Consider the following 17,957-nt stretch of genomic DNA (forward strand, 5'->3'; position numbering starts at 1 on the left):
GCACACTGAAGCGGCTCGTGCTGAAAGGAGAAGACCGGACTGCGCAAGCGCGTCTAAAAAAGCAAGCTGCCAGCGAATTTAGACGGAACCATGGAGACGGGGACGCTAGCAACGGAGCAGGTAAGTGAATAACTTCTGTATGGCTCATATTTAATGCACAATGTATATTACAAAGTGCATTAATATGGCCATACAGAAGTGCTTAACACCACTTGCTGCCGCGGGACAACCCCTTTAAGTAGTACCATTGAAAAATACATCTCGTCCGGCAAAAAGCACACCGTCAGACAGCGACATTGATAGATAAAGGCCACATGCACACTGGCGGGCCGGATTCCACATGCGGAATCCGGCCCTCTCAACAGTGGCGTCCGTGCGTACCTGACCTTCTGTATCTTCATCCGTATTGCAGGTTGTCCGCACGGCTCGCCGTTGGACCTGCACGGTACAGACACAATGACACAGAATCCACGACCTATCCGCAATGTCAATGGTGGAAGGGCCGTGGATCGGACGGCTTCCGTTGACTTCAATGGAAGCCGTCCGCACGGAATCCATGCAAAAATTGAGCAGGTTTCGATTTTTCATCCGCAAACCGAAAAGGCGATAAGATACTGCCGTCGCTAGGCGATGACACGGATCCTGAAACCTTTCCGCAATGATGATTGCGGGAGGGCCGCAGGTCGGATGGCTTCCACTGACACCAATGGAAGCCGTCCGCACGGAATCCGCTCAGAAATAGGACAAGCTGCCATTTTCCCTCCGCCAGCGTAAAATCACAATTGCTTTTCGCTCGTGGACACGAAAAAAAAAAGCAGTTTTGCGTAGCAGGTCGATGGGTGGTAGTTGCTGCGGAATCTATACGCCGCCGGTATGCATTGGGCCTTACTACATGGAAGCCCTGCTATGCTGACAGGAAGAAATAAACAAGTTTTGGCTTTTGAAAAGCAGAAATGATCAAAAACAAAAAATAACTAGTTTGGTAATCAGAAGCACAACCGTCCGCTGACTGCGTCAGGGCAGGAGCAGCGCTATGGCGGTCCGTGAGGTTACCTCAGCACTGCGCGCTTATCACACTCCATCAAGGCGACCTGACCGCAAACTACAGCCAGCTTATCTCTTCCTGCCGTGCTCGGCATCACAGCCCCTTCCTACTTCACACTCCTCCCTCACCCACAGCCTTCTCCGATGGTAGCACCTGCGGGAAGGACCCGACTGAGGTAACGGACAAGACGAGGGGTCGCTGTGGGCGGGAAAACCAGAGCGGGGCGAGGGAGAACTACGTGACTGAGCGCCGCTCGTGAGGAGAACTGCTGCTCCGGAGCTCTAGATGAGGTCGCGGGGTTATGTCTCCTATGCAGGAGGCTAGGAGGGATGGAAACTGGTGGCCATGGGGAGTGCTGAGGACAAGTGAGGTGGACCTGTTATAATGGGGACTATCGATATGTTTACGTGAGCGTCTGTGAGAAAGTCGCACAAGTTGTACATGTGAAGTTCTGAGGGACCTTTCAGACGCGAATTACGCCGCCAAATCCGCAGCTGTGGAATTCCGCGCCAGAATCCGCAGGTCCCACTGTGCGTTGTGGTGAAGAATGTACCGCAGCGCATTGTGCGGCCTATTCCGCCTTCTGTGCCGCAGAGTGTTCAGGCTGCAGAAATGCAGTCCTAAGCTCTTGCTCACGACCTGAAGGTTGCGGGTTCAATCCCCGCATTGTCCGGCTCAAGGTGGACCCAGTCTGCCATTGTTCCATGGTCGGTAAAATGAGCACTGCCGAATAAGTTGGAGTTCTACAAATAACACCGCTTGCGTTCGTTTTTACAGAATGGACGTTGCATGTTTGCTCACGCGGATTGTACTGTACAATCATGTTTGCTCACGCGGATGCTCCTGTCCATTGGAATGGCCAATCGTTCCGTCAGTTCAAAATGCGCAGGAAAATAGAGCATGCTGCATATTTTTTGCTCAACAGAATTGCGCACACCAAATACATGTGAACGAACCCATTGATAATCAGTGGGCTCTATTTGCTGTGTATTGCGGCAAAAAATTTTCACGTGCAAATACGTTTGTGTGAATTCGGCCTAAGAGCAAAAACACGTGAGCGCATGCGCTAATACGCTTGCCACTACGGAGCGTATTAGCACATGGACCAGTTTTTGTACTACTCAAGCTTCGCCTGAGTTTGGGGGAAAAAACATAACGAGAAGATAAGATCCTGTCCTGTAGTAAAAATGAAACCATTGAAATCGATGGTAACGTTTCGTCCCGTTATTGGGCCGTGATTTTCACGGGCACTTAGCGGGACTGAAATGCCCAGCTGCCTTAAGGAGATGTCTCGAGGAAGCAGTGAATTTTTTTTTGCCCAGTCCCCCTTATTAAGCACACATTACTAAGCCCCCCTGTAAATGACTTTTCTAGCTGGTTTGTACTTACCGTTCCAGCGTTTCAGCAACTTATAAAAATTTTCCCAAGATGGCCGCCGGCTCTTTTCCCATCGTTTGCTGTAGCCCGACGTGCGCGCTCCCGAGACGCTACCAGCTGTGTCTCCATGACAACCAGACGCCCCGCAGCCGCCGACCAGACCCCGGGATTGAACACGGCCGACCAGTCACCCACCGCCAGGCAGCAGGTAACCGGCGCAGCCCCCCCCATCGCAGCGACAGCCCCCCCGGCGCAGCGGCAGCCCCCCCCCGGCGCAGCGGCAGCCCCCCCGGCCCATCACTTACCTGGGCGGCAGGACGGCGAGACAGCTGGGCGGCTTCTTGGGACAGCTCGGCGGCGCTGCACCTTCCTCTAACAGAGGATGGTACAGAATGGCCGCTCCAGCGCGCTCCCGAGCAGTGACAGCTCGTCTGCGCATGCGCAGAAGAGCTGTAGCGGGGAGCACACTGAAGCGGCTCGTGCTGAAAGGAGAAGAACGGACTGCGCAAGCGCGTCTAAAAAAGCAAGCTGTCAGCGAATTTAGACGGAACCATGGAGACGAGGACGCTAGCAACGGAGCAGGTAAGTGGAATAACTTCTGTATGGCTCATATTTAATGCACAATGTATATTACAAAGTGCATTAATATGGCCATATAGAAGTGCTTAACCCCACTTGGTTTCGCGAGACAACCCCTTTAAGGACTAGACAATGTTGTATGATTTTAGGCACTTGGTAGTTTTAGACATTTTTGTGGTTCCTGTAGCGGACTCTGGCTCCTACCCCGGCCGGCAACCCCACGTATCTGCTTTTGCTGTACTGCAGATGACTATGGACGCTCGCAGGCTGTCATGCTGAGTACAGTTTTTTGTTTTTTATTTTTAGGTTTTTTTTCTGCACCGTCGCTAAGTGATGACGCGGGCCGGACAGCTTCCATTGACTTCAATGGAAGCCATTCACAACAAAATAGAGCATGCTGAACTAGATGGACATTGTCTTCATTCGGCCTTACATACTATGTTACTAGGCTGCAATTTTATTTAGTTTTTCCTCCACTCGTGAAAATTGCAATTTGTTTCCGCGTGTGTGAAGGAAAAAGCGAATTTACATATCTTTCAAAGCATACTATTTGCTGCGGATCCTCCGTGCAGATGCCCGCCGCAAATTCCGTAGTGACAATCCGGTCGTGTTAAGCCCGCCTTATGGCCCTACTTTTTGTTTTTATGGCCTGCCACCTGATTGAAGCCCAGGACCAAGCACTGTACAGCGCTTAGTCCTTAAAGAGTTAACAGGTATGACTAAGCTGTGTTCCCACAGTTCGGAGGCTGCGTGCAAAGCCTCTGTGGTTAATTTCGTCAGAGGTGACGAAAGAGTTCAATGTGGGTCACATTTTCCCTGACCTACGTCACACTGATCTGTGTGAATTAGAGATGAGCGAATGTGCTTGGCCACGCCCCTTTTTCGCCCGAATACCGCGAATTCCGAGTACTTCCGTACTCTGGCGAAAAAATTCGAGGGGCGCCGTGGCGGCACAGGGGGTAGGAGTGGGGGGGAGAGGGAGAGAGAGAGGGCTCCCCCCTGTTCCCCGCTGCTCCCCCCCGCACCGCCACGCCTCTCCCCGCCCCCCGAATCTTTTCACCCGAGTACTGAAGTACTCGAAAATGGCGGTACTCGGGTGCGTAAGTACTCGAAACGAGTACGTTCGCTCATCTCTAGTGTGAATACAGACTAAGGGCTCCTACGCACTTGCGTTTTTTTAACACTCCGTTAACGTTGTGGTTTTTTTTTAACGCGAATGTCAATGGGACTTTCTAATGTTAAAAAACGCATCGCGCAAAAATCGCAAAGCACGAACTTGCGATACGTTTTTAACATTAAAAAAGTCCCATTGAGATTCGCGTTAAAAGAATGCAAGTGGGTAGGAGCCCTAAATGTGCCTCTTTTTGAGCTGGGGAAAAAAAATGTGCATTACAGTGACCCTCCATGTTTCAGGACAAAATCCTGTTCCGGGATCGGAGGGTGGAGGGGTTACATTGCTATAGTCAATTTTTGTCCGTTGTTTTTTGGTTCACGGGTTCCTGGTGCTGTTTTCAGGTGGTGAAGACTACCTAATAGTATATTGGTAATGTTAGGACCATCAATGCAGTCTACATGCTCGGTGATTGGCCAATGCTGCATGATCAGCGCTATCCAATTACAGAACAGTGCATTGTGTAATTAGTAAACACTGGTGGCTGAAAACTGGATCAGCACTGGCGGAACGTAACAGCCGACAATCAACTGAAAGTAATATACCCTCTCCACCATCCGGTCTGCGGATAGAATTTTGTCCCAAAGCTAGAGCGTTGCTTTAATAAACTGCACTGTTTACTTACTATACTGCTCTGAAAACTACCCGGATTCTAACTGTATATTAGACCACAAATTACATATCTATTTTATCATTTGGTGCAGCTTGGACCTTAAGATATCTGTACTTAGATGATCTTTGTGCTAATATTTAAATTAAAAAACTCATATTATATAGATATATATGTGAACAATGGATTCGTTATACTATGTACTGTAAGTATCTCTTTGGGTGCTTACACACATGGTGGGAAACTCAGCCATGGACAAATTTACACAAAAATCCGCTGTCTTAGGCCCAATGTCCACAGGCAGATTTTAATTATAAAATCTGCGTTTGTGATTCGCAGATCTAGAAGCCCATAGGGATGCATTAGCATCTGCAGGGCAATTAAATGCATGCGGATGTAATTTTTTTTTTCTTTTCCCCAGATCGCACGCTCCACTTTTCTGCAGATTCCGCAGGGACGGCTTCCATTAAAGTCAATGGAAGCCGCCATATCCCCGTCACAGCCACAGGTGTCATTGTGGCTGAGCCACAGGTGTCATTGTGGCTGTGCCGCAGATCCGCAGGAGAGTCAATAAAAAAAGTTAGCACGGCGCATGCGTGCAGCATGCCGCTGGTATGCAGAGCGCATCCACCGGGCAGAAGAAAGAAGATCCCTCCGCGACACACTTGGAAAACCGTGCGTGCCCGTGGACATGAGGCCTTAAATGTGGAATTTGCTGCAGATTTGCAAAGGGCGAAATATGCATCAGAAGTCACATGTAAGTCATTGGGATTTTAGTGTGGATTTGTCTGTACTGGAATTCCCCTTACTCCTATGACAGCACCTTTAAGAGACCACCTCCCATCGGACAGGAAACGGGGACCTCCGAGGTCGCTTTAAAGGCAGGAACACCCTCTTCATCCTCAGTTTCCTGTTCATGGGACAGGTAGTGTTCTTTTGGATGTTCCCAGAAAACAGCTTCTCACATCACTAACAGGTTCCGCAGGGCCTTCCTTCCCATATAAAAGAATTAGGCCCCCTGTCCATGGGCGAGGCGGAATATCACTAGCGATATTCCACCGCTGGGGAGCAGATGAGAGAACTGACAGTTCTCTGCGGTGAGTCTATCTGACAGGAGAATTGCGGTATGCCGCAAATCGCTATGATTCTCCGCTCGTGGACAGGGAGCTGCGATTTCCATAGCAACGCACATCGTCTATGGACAGGAGCCCTTAGTGAAGCCTTTGCATGGAGCCGCTGAGAAGTCTGTTTTATTTTTTTCCCTCCTTTCCTGTATTGCATACTGCCCTTCTGCCTTACTTCCAGGAAGCAGTTGGTTCTTGTATGCAGGGCTTTGTTGATTCGCGGCAGATGGGAGGCTGCCCCGAGCTGCCAAGGGAGTCTTGTTGTTGCAAAGATACCTGATATAATTTGGTGCTGGCACTGTCCTAGAGCTGCGGTATTCTCTGCAGCTACCTATTCTCCCTCTCTTTCACGAAGGCTGTGGCTTCAATGTTCCGGTCTGGAAGTTCCAGTCATGTGACCTTCTTGACTTCAGGTCCGCCTGGGTAACGTGGCTTCCGGGGGTGGAGCATAATAAGGACACAATGTCGGTTGCATGGTGGAGCCATCCTTACCTGGCGTTATTGGTGCAGGCACTGATAGAAGGGGGGGATTAGGGATATAAGGAGCACCTCTTTTCAGAGAAGGTACAAGCACTATGCAGAACAATGGGGATGGTCATCAGCGCTCTGAAAACCTTGCTCCAGTTCAAGAAATAAGCATCGTAATCCGGTGGGGTATGAGAGAATGTCCCCCAAGAAAATTTCCTTGCCTATAATTCCCTACGTTTGTTGAAATCTCTCATTTTATTATCTTATTGTTTTATGTTCTATTATCTAGGGATATTCTGAAGAAAGCTTTGAACAAATCTAAGAATAGAGAATGTGCTTTGTGTAAAAGGAAACTCCCTTCTGTTCATACTAAAGCCCTGTGTTAGCTGTGTTTGGCTAAAATTGTAGCTGATGAATGTCCTTCTTTGGTTAAGAATGTTGCGGAGATTGTAAAGGCGGAATAGTCATAGTTCTATGAAGGTTTTTAAAAGATGTCTTCCTACTACAGTAGAACCTCAACTAACGTCACTAATCCGTCCGGAAGCAATGGACTTTAGTAGAAATCAATGTTAGTTGAGGACATTATTTCCATAGGAATTATTGTAAATCCAATTAATTGGTTCTAGATGTTCCAAAAACACACCAAACCCCATTTAATAGAGAATAACTCTGGTCTTTAATACCAAAAACAATAACAATGCTGAATGAATATAAAACACAACTGTAAAGAATAAATTAAAGGGGTTGTCTCGCAGCAAGCATCAAAATTTAACATTGCCCCATTCCCCCCCCCCCCCCCCCCCCTGGCATAAAATAGCAAATTAAAGCGGTGCTACTCACGGATCCGACGAAATAAGGCGTTTAAAAAATCTCCCTAAGATGGCCGCCGGTCCTTTCCCAGGGATGCACTGCGGTTTTCTCCCATGGTGCACCGCGGGTCTTCTCCCATGGTGCACCATGAGCTCTGTGCGTTCCATTGCCGATTCCAGCCTCCTGATTGGCTAGAATCGGCACACGTGACGGGGCGGAGCTACGATGACGCGATGACCAGCTCTCCGGCACGAGCGGCCCCATTCACCAGGCAAAAGACCGCACATCGCAAGCGCGTCTAAAAAAGCAAGAAGCCAGCGAAATTAGACGGCACCATGGAGACGTGGACGCCAGCAACGGAGCAGGTAAGTGAATAACTTCTGTATGGCTCATATTTAATGCACGATGTACATTACAAAGTGCATTAATATGGCCATACAGAAGTGCTTAACCCCACTTGCTTTCGCGAGACAACCCCTTTAACATTGCAGAGACATCATTATAGCAGCATGTATCGCTGTGTTATCTGTGGTTTGACATAGGACTGCAGGGACATCATTATAGCAGTACGTATTACTGTGTTATCTCTGCTTTGACATAGGACTGCAGGGACATCATTATAGCAGTACATATTTATAACATTCTTAACCAAAGAAGGACTACAATTGGGGATTCAGGAGGCAGGCAGCGTTCAGCCGGCACTTTGGGGATTCAGTTGCTGTACTGGGTCAGGAGGCAGGCAGACACAGTAACGTTCAGCCAGCACTATGGAGAGGGGAGGGGGAGGAGTAGGCGCGCGCTGATGCAGGAGAAGCAGGAAGTGACCGGCATCAGCTGCGCGCCACCTCACTGAGTGGCGCCCGGGGTCATGGAGCGGTCGGCACCCTTATCTGAGGAATGCAACTTTATTTGAGGGCCCGCCACTGCCCTGACACATCGACTTAAGTTGAAAACAGCTTTACTTAAGAGTAATGCTACTCAAGGGTTTACTGTATTTATGGGATTAAATTTCCTCACCTTAAATCTCTCCATATAAATACTTTGGATTCTAGTGCATCAGAGGTATTTGCGAAAGGAGAAATCTTTATCCTATGATTCCTCTTCTGAAGATGAACTAGCTGCTTAACAATTCTTTTAATCAGAGAATACAGGTCTCCTGCAGTGGTAGATCTACAGTGAACATAGAGAAAGTTAGAAAGTCCTGTTCTGTTCAAAATCAAATATTTGACCTTTTAAAGTGTTTCCTTTTCCGGAAGATTTAAAAAATTCCTAACCGGTAGAAACAACCTGATAGAAGTTTCTATGTTACCAAGGCTGTTAAAAGAAAATTGACCTTTAATGAGGTGGTTACAGATTGGGGCTCCAAAAATTGATGCATCTATTGCAAAGATTTCAAAGAAATCAGCTCTTTCATTTGAAGATCCAGGATGTTTGAAAGATCCTTTAGCGAGAAGGGAGGAAGTTTGCCTTAAAAAAGAACTGAGAGGCATTTACAACCTCTTCTAAGCCCTGTATTGCAGCCACCTCAGTAGCGCGATCCTTTAAAATATCGTTAGATTAGCTGGAGTCTCAAATTATAAATAAAACCCCATGAAAACCAATTTTGGAATCTTTACCTACCATGTCCAAAGCAATTGACTTTATTTCAGATGCATTGAGATTTGGAGTTTATAGGTCATCAATAGTTGATTGGCTGAGGTCCGCCGTTTGGGACTGATCAGCTTAGCTGGCGCATGCTGTCCGCTCAGCAAATACATAGAGGTCAGAGCAGAAGCAGCGGAAGTCTCCGGGCCGATCTTTGTGTAACTGCAGGCGGAACTCTCATTGAAATCCATTTAGTAAAGCTTTATTTTCTCATAAACAAAAAAGTCTTAGTTCCCATTCTAGGAGTAGAGAAAAACATTTTTAATCCATTCTCTTTTTAGTTAAAAAAAAAAAAAAGAACCTTTCAGACAATAATAAACTTAAAAGACCTAAACCGTTATCTAGTATATCAGAAATTCTGAATTGAAGCTATTTTGATGACGGTTAGTTATCTGTTCAAAAAGTGTGTAATGGCATCGAAAGACATCAAGGAAGCCTATTATTTTATTCCGATATATGGTAGTGATAACAGAACAATCAATATTGCATCTTCAGTTTCAGGCCTTACCATTTGGAATATCTCAGGCCTGAGACTTTTTACAAAGTTGGTAGCAGAGATGATGGCTCATGTAAGAGAGCAGGATATAGTCATCCCATACGTGGACGATTTTCTCCTTAAATGGAAATTCTGAAGGTTCAGATTTAGAGGGTTGTATCAATAATGTCCAATTTAGGTTGGAACATAAATTGGGAAAAATCTTCCCTAGTACCAAACTCGAGATGGTTTCTGGGAATCCTCCTGGATACCAAGTTCTAGTTATGTCTTCTAGCTCTGGAGAAAGATCAATTCATAAGTCAAAAATGTGTAAGTCTTGTGGATTTTGGGAAAATTTCCTGCACACGGGCCGTGTGTGTCCTGGTTTGACTAACTTCATGCATTTCTGTGGTAAGTTGGGCACAATTGCATACCAGACAACTCCGGCCTGAAATTTTGGATCTTTGGAACTGGACGGGTCTCCTTCCTTCTTGAACCAGCTTGTCATCTCCAAATCAGTAAAAACCTATCTTTGCTGGTGGTCAATGCGTGTAAATCTATAAAAAGGGGTGCATTGGCTAAAGGAGAGTTCTCCTATCATTACTGCAGATGCAATCCCATGGGGGTGAAGTGCCCATCTAGAGGGTTATCTACTTCAGGATCAGTGGGATCCATCATGGCAAAAAAAAATCCCAGAATACAAGGGAAATAAGTCATCCTGTCCCAATCAATTCACATGATTGCAGGGAAGCATGTAAAGACTTTTTTGGACAATGCAACTGTGGTTGCGTATGTAAACCCAGTCCCAAAAATTGATGAGCATAGCTTTGCAACTTTTAGGATTAACGGAGATCAACACTCTTTCTTTGACACCAGTAACCCCTTCAGTTGCCACAGAGACCATCGTCTTGTCAGAAGCCGTTCGATGATTCCCCCATGGCAGGGAGAGCTGGTGCTCGGCTTTCAGAGGATAGCCGGGCACCAGCTCTTACAGCTGAGAACAGAGAAAACCTCCGATCTCTGCTGGTTTAGCCCTTTACATCCTACGGTCTATGTGACCGCAGCATGTAAGGGGCTGACAGAGGGAGGGGGCTTCCTCTGTCAGATGATAGCCAGGCACCAGCTCTTAAAGCAGAGAATGGAGAAAACCTCTGATCTCTGTTGTTTAACCCTTTACATGCCACGGTCTATGCGACCTAAGCATGTAAAGGGCTGTCACCATCGGATCCCCGCAATGTGATCAGAGGTCCTGATGGGTCTCTGTGGCACCCGGAGGCTTGAATATAGCCTCTGGGGCTGCCAGCTTAGGTTATGACTCTCAAACTCTATCTGAGTGTCATAGCCTGTCTAATACCCTGCTGTGCCTCACCATAGCAGGGTATTAAAATAATAATTTTAAAAAAGTACTATTCAAGTCCCCTAAAGGTACAACATTTTTTAAAAAGTTAAAAAAGTTAAAAAACATATAGTATGAAAAAATAAACGCCCAAACCCCACCTTTCTCCCTTTACTTTGTAAAAAATTAAAAACAAAATTACACATGTGGTATCCCTGTGTTCGTAATGACCCAGAGAAGGAAGTTAGTACATTATTTAACCCCTTAATGACGTGGCCCCCCCCCCTTTTTTTTTCTTTTGCCCCTCTTTGTCTTTCCCTTCCCCCTTTTAAAAAATCGTAACACCTTTATTCATTCATCGGCATCGCTGCATGAGGGCTTGTTTTTTGCGGGACGAGTTGTATTTTTCAATGGTTCTATCTAAAGTACCATATAATGTACTGAAAAACTTTTTTAAAAGTCGAGTAAAATGAAAAAAACGACATTCCACCATCTTTCAGTGCGTTTTGTTTTTACGGCGCACAGACTGCAACAAAAATGACATAGCTGTACTCTATGGGTCAGTATGATTACTATGATACTAAACTTGTACAGTGTTTTTGTTTTTTTTTTGTCTTTTGCTGTAGTACTTTTATTTTTTTCAGACATTTTAATTTTTTACAATTATTTTCTCCATCTTTTGCACACAATAACTTTTTTTTATTTTTCCGTCAACGTAAATATGCGAGGGCTCGTTTTTTGCGGGATGTCCTGTAGTTTACATTAGTACCAATTCAGAATACATACGACTTTTCGATCGCCTTTTATTGTATTTTTTTCTGAGAGACAGGGTGACAGAAAAAGTGAATTTCTGGCGTTCTTCTTTTTTTTTTTTTCTTTTCAGACGACGTTCACCGTGTAAATAATGCGCTACTTTTTTTTTTTTTATTGTAATAATTTTTTTATTGAGATTCTTAATACATTACAAAAATTAGCGTAGATACAAAAACAGCAGTACAGTACAATATGTCATTTACGTTGCGAACATCTTAGCAATAGGGTAAGTAATAAAGAAAGGTTTAACGCAACTCCGATTAATCATGCTGGATTTTTCCATGGAAGATTATAATAAAAGACAAATTATCTTATTCATACATAAGAACCGTATAAGGAAAATTTGAGGTGAACATTCTGTACTGAAATGTATACTCAAATTTATATCTTTAAGGTGTGAACAATAAACCTTAAACAGTAAACAATAAGCAATAAACATGGCATCTATGAGTAAATTGTATTGTCAATTATCGTATTTAGATCTCCACAACTCCCATTGTGCGTCAAACTGTTTAGTCGTATTGTTGCGGAATGCTAGCCATTTTTCACTAGCATATTGTTCTGCCAAACGGTGTTTGAACTCCTCAATTTCTGGGGGTACCAGATTCCTCCAGTATTTTGCGATTATGGTTTTGGCTGTCATTAGGGAATGCGCCAACAGGGGTCTTATCTGTCTAGGGAAGTCTTCGGAACCCACCAATAGCAGAGCTAGAGATGCTCTTCGAGGTATAGTGTAAGCGAGTGTGTGTTCCAAGAAGATGAAAATTTTATCCCAATACGGTTTTAGTTTGGGGCAAGACCAAAATATATGGGCAAGCGTTCCCTTTTGACCGCACTCCCTCCAACACAGTCCATCGCCTATCTTCGATCTGTTGTAGATTAATGAAGGCGTATAGTACCATCTTAATGTTAATTTGGTTTGGGTCTCTAATATACCCAGACCTTTTGTAGATTTGGAGGCCAACGACAGTGCTCTAGACCATGAGTTTTCTGGTATGATGGCCCTCAATTCTTTTTCCCAGCTCAACATAAATGATTTTTTCTTCAAAGATGTATTGTTAGTCATAATGTCGTAAAACAATTTTGTTTCAGACTTTCTTTTTAAGCCCGATAGGTTAATTATATTTATTAGTGTCGCCGGGAGCGCGATCAAATGTAAAGATGTGTCCTTCAGGAAGGAGCTTATTTTTAAGTGGTTGAAAAGTTCGCCCATTGGGAGGTCGTGTTTAAGCTGTAATTCATTGAAACTTTTGATTTTATCCGCGACCGCCAGATCTCCGATTCTTTTAACCCCTCTGGCTATCCAAGGCCTTAAGTCCATGTCTGGGAGGTAAAGGTTCAGTATTTCTATGGGCAGAGGAGGTCTGGACATGATAACCTCCGACCCAATCTTGTTCGAAAGTTCACCCCACATGTCGATTGAGGTGCGCAAAGTCGCGGGTGATGCAGTGACTTGTGGCTTCAATTTTTTTGGGTATAAATGTTTTTCAACTGAGATGGCATATATCAAAGCCTGACCTGAGATGTTTTTTAGAAAACCTCTCTCCATGGTGGGCCAGCCCAAGTCGCCACTAGTAGGCAGCAACTGTCTAGATTGGTTTAAAACCGTAGCTTTATGATATGCGGTTATGTTGGGTATATCCGCGCCTCCATTTCTTCTGTGCAAAGACAGAACCGATAAAGCTATGCGGGGCTTCTTCCCACTCCATATGAACGCGTTCAGTTGTCTTTGGAGTTTGTTTAAGGTAGTGTTGGATATAGAAATAGGAAGAACTCTGAAGTAGTATAATATTAGGGGTAGGATTTTCATCTTATAAGCCATGATCTTTCCAAACCATGTCAAGTTTAATTTAGCAAGGTGATCTATCTCTTTTTGAGTAGTGATTAAAAGTTTGGGATAGTTCTCACTTTCTATGTTCTTAAGCAGTGGTGTTAAAGCTATTCCCAAATATGGGATACTTTCTTCTCTCCACACAAATGGGAACTCCGCTTGGATCTCCTTTCTCAGATCCCTCGGCAGGTTCAGGCCTAGTATGAGAGACTTCTCGACATTTAACTTGTACATGGAGACCCTGCTGAAGTGCTCCAGTATCGCACAGGCAGACCGCAATGATCCCAGGGGATGGGTCAATGACAAAATTACATCATCAGCGAACAGTCCCAATTTGTACTGCCTGTGGTTCACCGGGACACCCCTCACATTTGGGTCAACTCGAATCAGCTCCGCCAGAGGCTCTATAGCCATTACATATAAAAGTGGGGAAAGCGGACACCCCTGCCTTGTACCATTTGTAATTGACAACGGATCAGATAGCACACCATCCACCAGGACTCTTGCTGTTGGGGAAGAGTATAAAGCCCGGACAGCCCCCGTAATTTTTTCTCCAAAACCAAATTTTTCTAACGTTTTAAAAATGTACCCCCAATGAACCCTATCAAACGCCTTTTCGGCATCTAATGTTAGCAAGATAGTTGGGGTCTGTGTTTTCTCTATCAAGTGTAATAGATTTAGAATTTTTCGGGTGCTGTCCGAGGCCTGTCTACCTTTTACAAAACCCATCTGATCAGAGTGGATTATATATGGGAGAACGTGGAGTATGCGTTGTGCAAGAGTTTTAGCATAAATCTTAATGTCAGTATTTAACAAGGAAATGGGTCTAAAGTTTTTTGGTGAGTTCGGTTCTCTTCCGGGTTTTGGTAGAACTACAATTGTAGCCTGTAACATTTCTTGGGGAAAAGTGCCCTCCTTCATGGCCTCTATGAACATATCGGTCATATATTTTGTTAACGGCTTTGAGAAGTTTTTAAAGTATTCTGCAGAATACCCGTCTGGGCCAGGTGCTTTATTATTTTTCAGAGAGTTTAATACCTTGGAGACTTCAGCAATGGTGATTGGTTCGTCCATCATCTCCGCCTGTTTTTGGCTTAGGGATGGTAGGTTCACCATTTTGAGAAAGTTTTGAATTGAGGTGTTGTTAGGCTGGGTCGTTTGGGCGTCCTCTTTCAAATTGTATAGGCTGCTATAGTACGACGAGAATGCATTTGCTATGTGCGTTGGGTGTGTCAATTTAGTTTTATTGTTTTGGTGACTCCAAATATAAGGAATATTAGCTTTTATCGTTTTTTTCTTTAATAAGTTGGCCATCCATCGCGAGGGTCTGTTTATTGATGTGTATACATTAGCTCTTTGAGCATTTACTTCCTTTTCAAAGTCGCCCAGCAGGTGTTTACGGAGGTCTAGTCTAATTTTATGCATATCATCGTGCGTTTTTTTTGAGGGATTAGTTTGGAGTTCACTCTCTTTAAGGTGAAGGTTTGCAAGCAGCTCATCTATTTTTTTTGATTTTTCTTTTTTATAGTTGGACCCCAATTTTATCAGAATGCCTCTTATGAACGCTTTATGGGCATTCCATAGGATAATCGGGTCTGTCTGTGGGGTGTCATTGAATTCGAAATATTCCGATATAGCTTCCTGAATTTCTTTTTTGTACTTTGGGATGGTCATCAGGTAAACATTATTCCCCAAGTTTTGTTGGGTTTGTTGGGACAGTCTATATTAAGATGTATGGCTAGTGGGGCGTGATCTGTCCATACAGCGGTACCAATTTCTACTTTTGTAATTAGTGAAAGTAGAGGTTTTTCCACCAAGCATAGGTCTATTCTGGAGAAGGTCCTATGTCTTGGCGAGTAGTACGAGTATTCTCTCGCCGAAGCATTAAAGCATCTGAAAGAATCGTACAACGCGTTTTTGTATATCCAGGTATTCAGTGTGGCAGTTCTTTTAATTGCGGGGTTAGTAGTGTCCATGTCCTTATCTGGGATTAAGTTAAAGTCTCCTATCGTTAGTATTGGGCCTTGCGCAATTTTGTTTATTTTTTTCATGAGTTTGTTGAGGAAACTAATCTGTTTCGTGTTGGGTACATATGTGTTAACCAAGGTTACTTTTCGGTTTTTAAGGGTTCCTGTTAAAATTATAAAGCGACCCCTTGGGTCACAAATTTGTTTTTCTATAGTGAACGATGTGCCCTCTTTAAATGCTAACATCACTCCCGCATGTTTTTTCTTGGCACACGCAAAGATAACCTGCGGGTAGGACCTATGTGACATTCTACTACAATCCCTGTCTAACAGGTGCGTCTCCTGTATACATACAATTTCTACGTTATGCGTAGTTGCTTCCTTCCAGACGCTTCTTCTCTTGAAGGGCGAGTTCAGGCCGTTGACATTTAACGATAATAATTTCACAGTCATGATGTTGAAGACTTGAGAGATTGTTGTGGGTGTGGGAGATCCAGAAGATTGTAGATGCCTATAAGAACAAAACAAAAGAACAAAACAGAGTCCTCCAGGTTTGAAGATCTGCTGAGCAGCCACGGACGTTGGCTGAATGCTGCAAATCGGAAGACCCAAAACAATAACAGAACAAACTGGTTATGGCAAGATTGAACTTGCATATTTCGTGGGGGATAAAGTCCAGCTTCAATAGGCAGGCACTACAATGAATAGTAATCTGTAATTACCGGCGGATCCTTGGGAACGCTTCATTTCAGAACGTGGGAATCTTGTTTGTCAACTTGTTGATATGCTTTAGGGTCCCGTTTGGGCAGTGGGTTTGGTGGTGCTTGGAGGGGTATTCCCCATGATGTTAAGGTGTCTGCAGCGGCTTTGGGGTTGAGGAAAATGTAGTATTTACCTTCTTTATTTGTAATTATTTTGGTTGGAAAACCCCACTTATAAGGTATTTTTGCTTTTCTCATAGCTGAGGTTATTTCTGCGTATTTTCTTCTTTCATCTAGAGTAGCCTGTGATAGATCTATGAACAGCCGCAGATCAGAGTACGGATGTGGAAATGGTTGGAGTTTTCTTGCTGCGTTCATAAGCTCCTCCTTTGTTTTGAAATAATGGATACGAGCTATCGCATCCCTGGGGACATTCTCATCCAGGAATTTCGGACGCGGCAATCTGTGGGCCCTGTCAATTTTTAGATTGTGCTCTGGCGTATTGGGGAGGAGAGCTTGCATGAAATGCATAATATAGTTTGTTAACTCTGCATTGGAAATTTTTTCTGGTATTCCTCTTATCTTTACGTTATTGCGCCTATTGCGATCTTCTACATCTGTCAATTTGAGCTGAAGCTTGTTAACTTTGTCTTCCAAATCGTTGTGCGCATCAATTAAGGAGTTGTGTGAAACGACAATCTCCTCCATCTTTTTGTCACTTTTTTCTATTTTGTTGTTGATAGCTTGAACTGAGGAATTGACTTTTGTTGTCAACATGAGTATGTCTGTTTGTATAGTGTCCCTGAGAGCCATTATTGCCTCTTTGATATAGATCTCAGAGGCTGGTTTGTTGGTTGCCACAAGGCTAGTTAACCCTCCTTCTGCTACACTTTCATTGGTGATGATCAGATCCTCCACTACCTCCGTTACAGCAGACTTTCTCTGCTTTTGTTTGGCAGAGCTACTGGTTGGTGGTCTGGTACTGGGAAGCGGCATGGCCAGCGCCATTTTAGGTGAGGACATATTTTCATTATTTTCTCCCCCCCGGACTGACCCTGCAGCATCTGAGGAGTTAATGCTGTGCTGGGAACTGTCGCTTGCATTATCAGATAAATCAGCAGACATCCTCTGCTTCTGCTTAGCAGGGCTGCTAGTAGGAGATCTAGTGTTGGGGAGCGGCATGGCCGGCGCCATTTTAGGTGGGGACCTCTTTTCATTATTTTTCCCCCCCTGAACTGACCTTACAGCATCCGAGGTGCTGGTGTTATGCTGGGAGCTGGCGCTTGCATTAGCAGAAGATTTCAGCTGTCGCCCGGCTGCTACATCCTCCGCTGGGGCTCCGCTGCTCTCTTTCAGCTCCGGCTCCGATATCACAGGGAGCGATGCTGCCTCGGCGGCCATTTCAGGAGCGGAGCCGCGCGCTACAAAAAAAGACTCCAGTCTCACCGGAGCTTGCTTGGAGTCTCTCCTTCTGGGCATCTCCGGTGTCTTGGGTCCTTCCTGCTGCTCTGGGAGTATAATAAATCCTCCGGTAAGTGCTTGAAGTCGGTGGAAATGCCTTAGCCGGACGGAGCCTAGGGTTTTGCTGCCGTTCCGGTGCCTTGTTAAGCCACGCCCCAATAATGCGCTACTTTGATAAGACTATTACGGACATGGCGATACCAAATATGTATTTTTCTTTTATGATTCAGATTTTTTTATTATAGATATGGCAAAAGGGGGTGATTTAAACTTCTATTACTTTTTTTTTAACAATTAATAAAACTTTATTGATCTAATTTTTACATTTTTTAAGCCCCCCTGGGTGAGCACAACTAGCGATGCTTTGATTGCTCCTGCAGTATGACGTAGTGCTGTACGATTCCAGTTATTGCCCGCGGGTGTCAGCTGTAATGAACAGCTGATGCCTGTGCTGTATGAAGAGAGCTCCCGCCGCGATCTCTCTTTATACATACCCCCCGACGCTGCAGGACGTAAATGTGTGTCCTGGAGCAGGAAGGGGTTAA

At 44.7% G+C, this 17,957-nt stretch overlaps 1 pseudogene; it reads left to right on the plus strand.

The window, feature by feature from the left end:
- The first annotated feature begins 1,080 nt into the window (after positions 1-1,080).
- Positions 1,081-17,957, plus strand: part of LOC136628584 (N-acetyllactosaminide beta-1,3-N-acetylglucosaminyltransferase 3 pseudogene) — a 35,968-nt pseudogene continuing 19,091 nt past the window's right edge.

This window comes from Eleutherodactylus coqui, chromosome 5, assembly GCF_035609145.1.
Source record: "Eleutherodactylus coqui strain aEleCoq1 chromosome 5, aEleCoq1.hap1, whole genome shotgun sequence".
In the NCBI taxonomy this organism is placed as follows: Eukaryota; Metazoa; Chordata; class Amphibia; order Anura; family Eleutherodactylidae; genus Eleutherodactylus; species Eleutherodactylus coqui.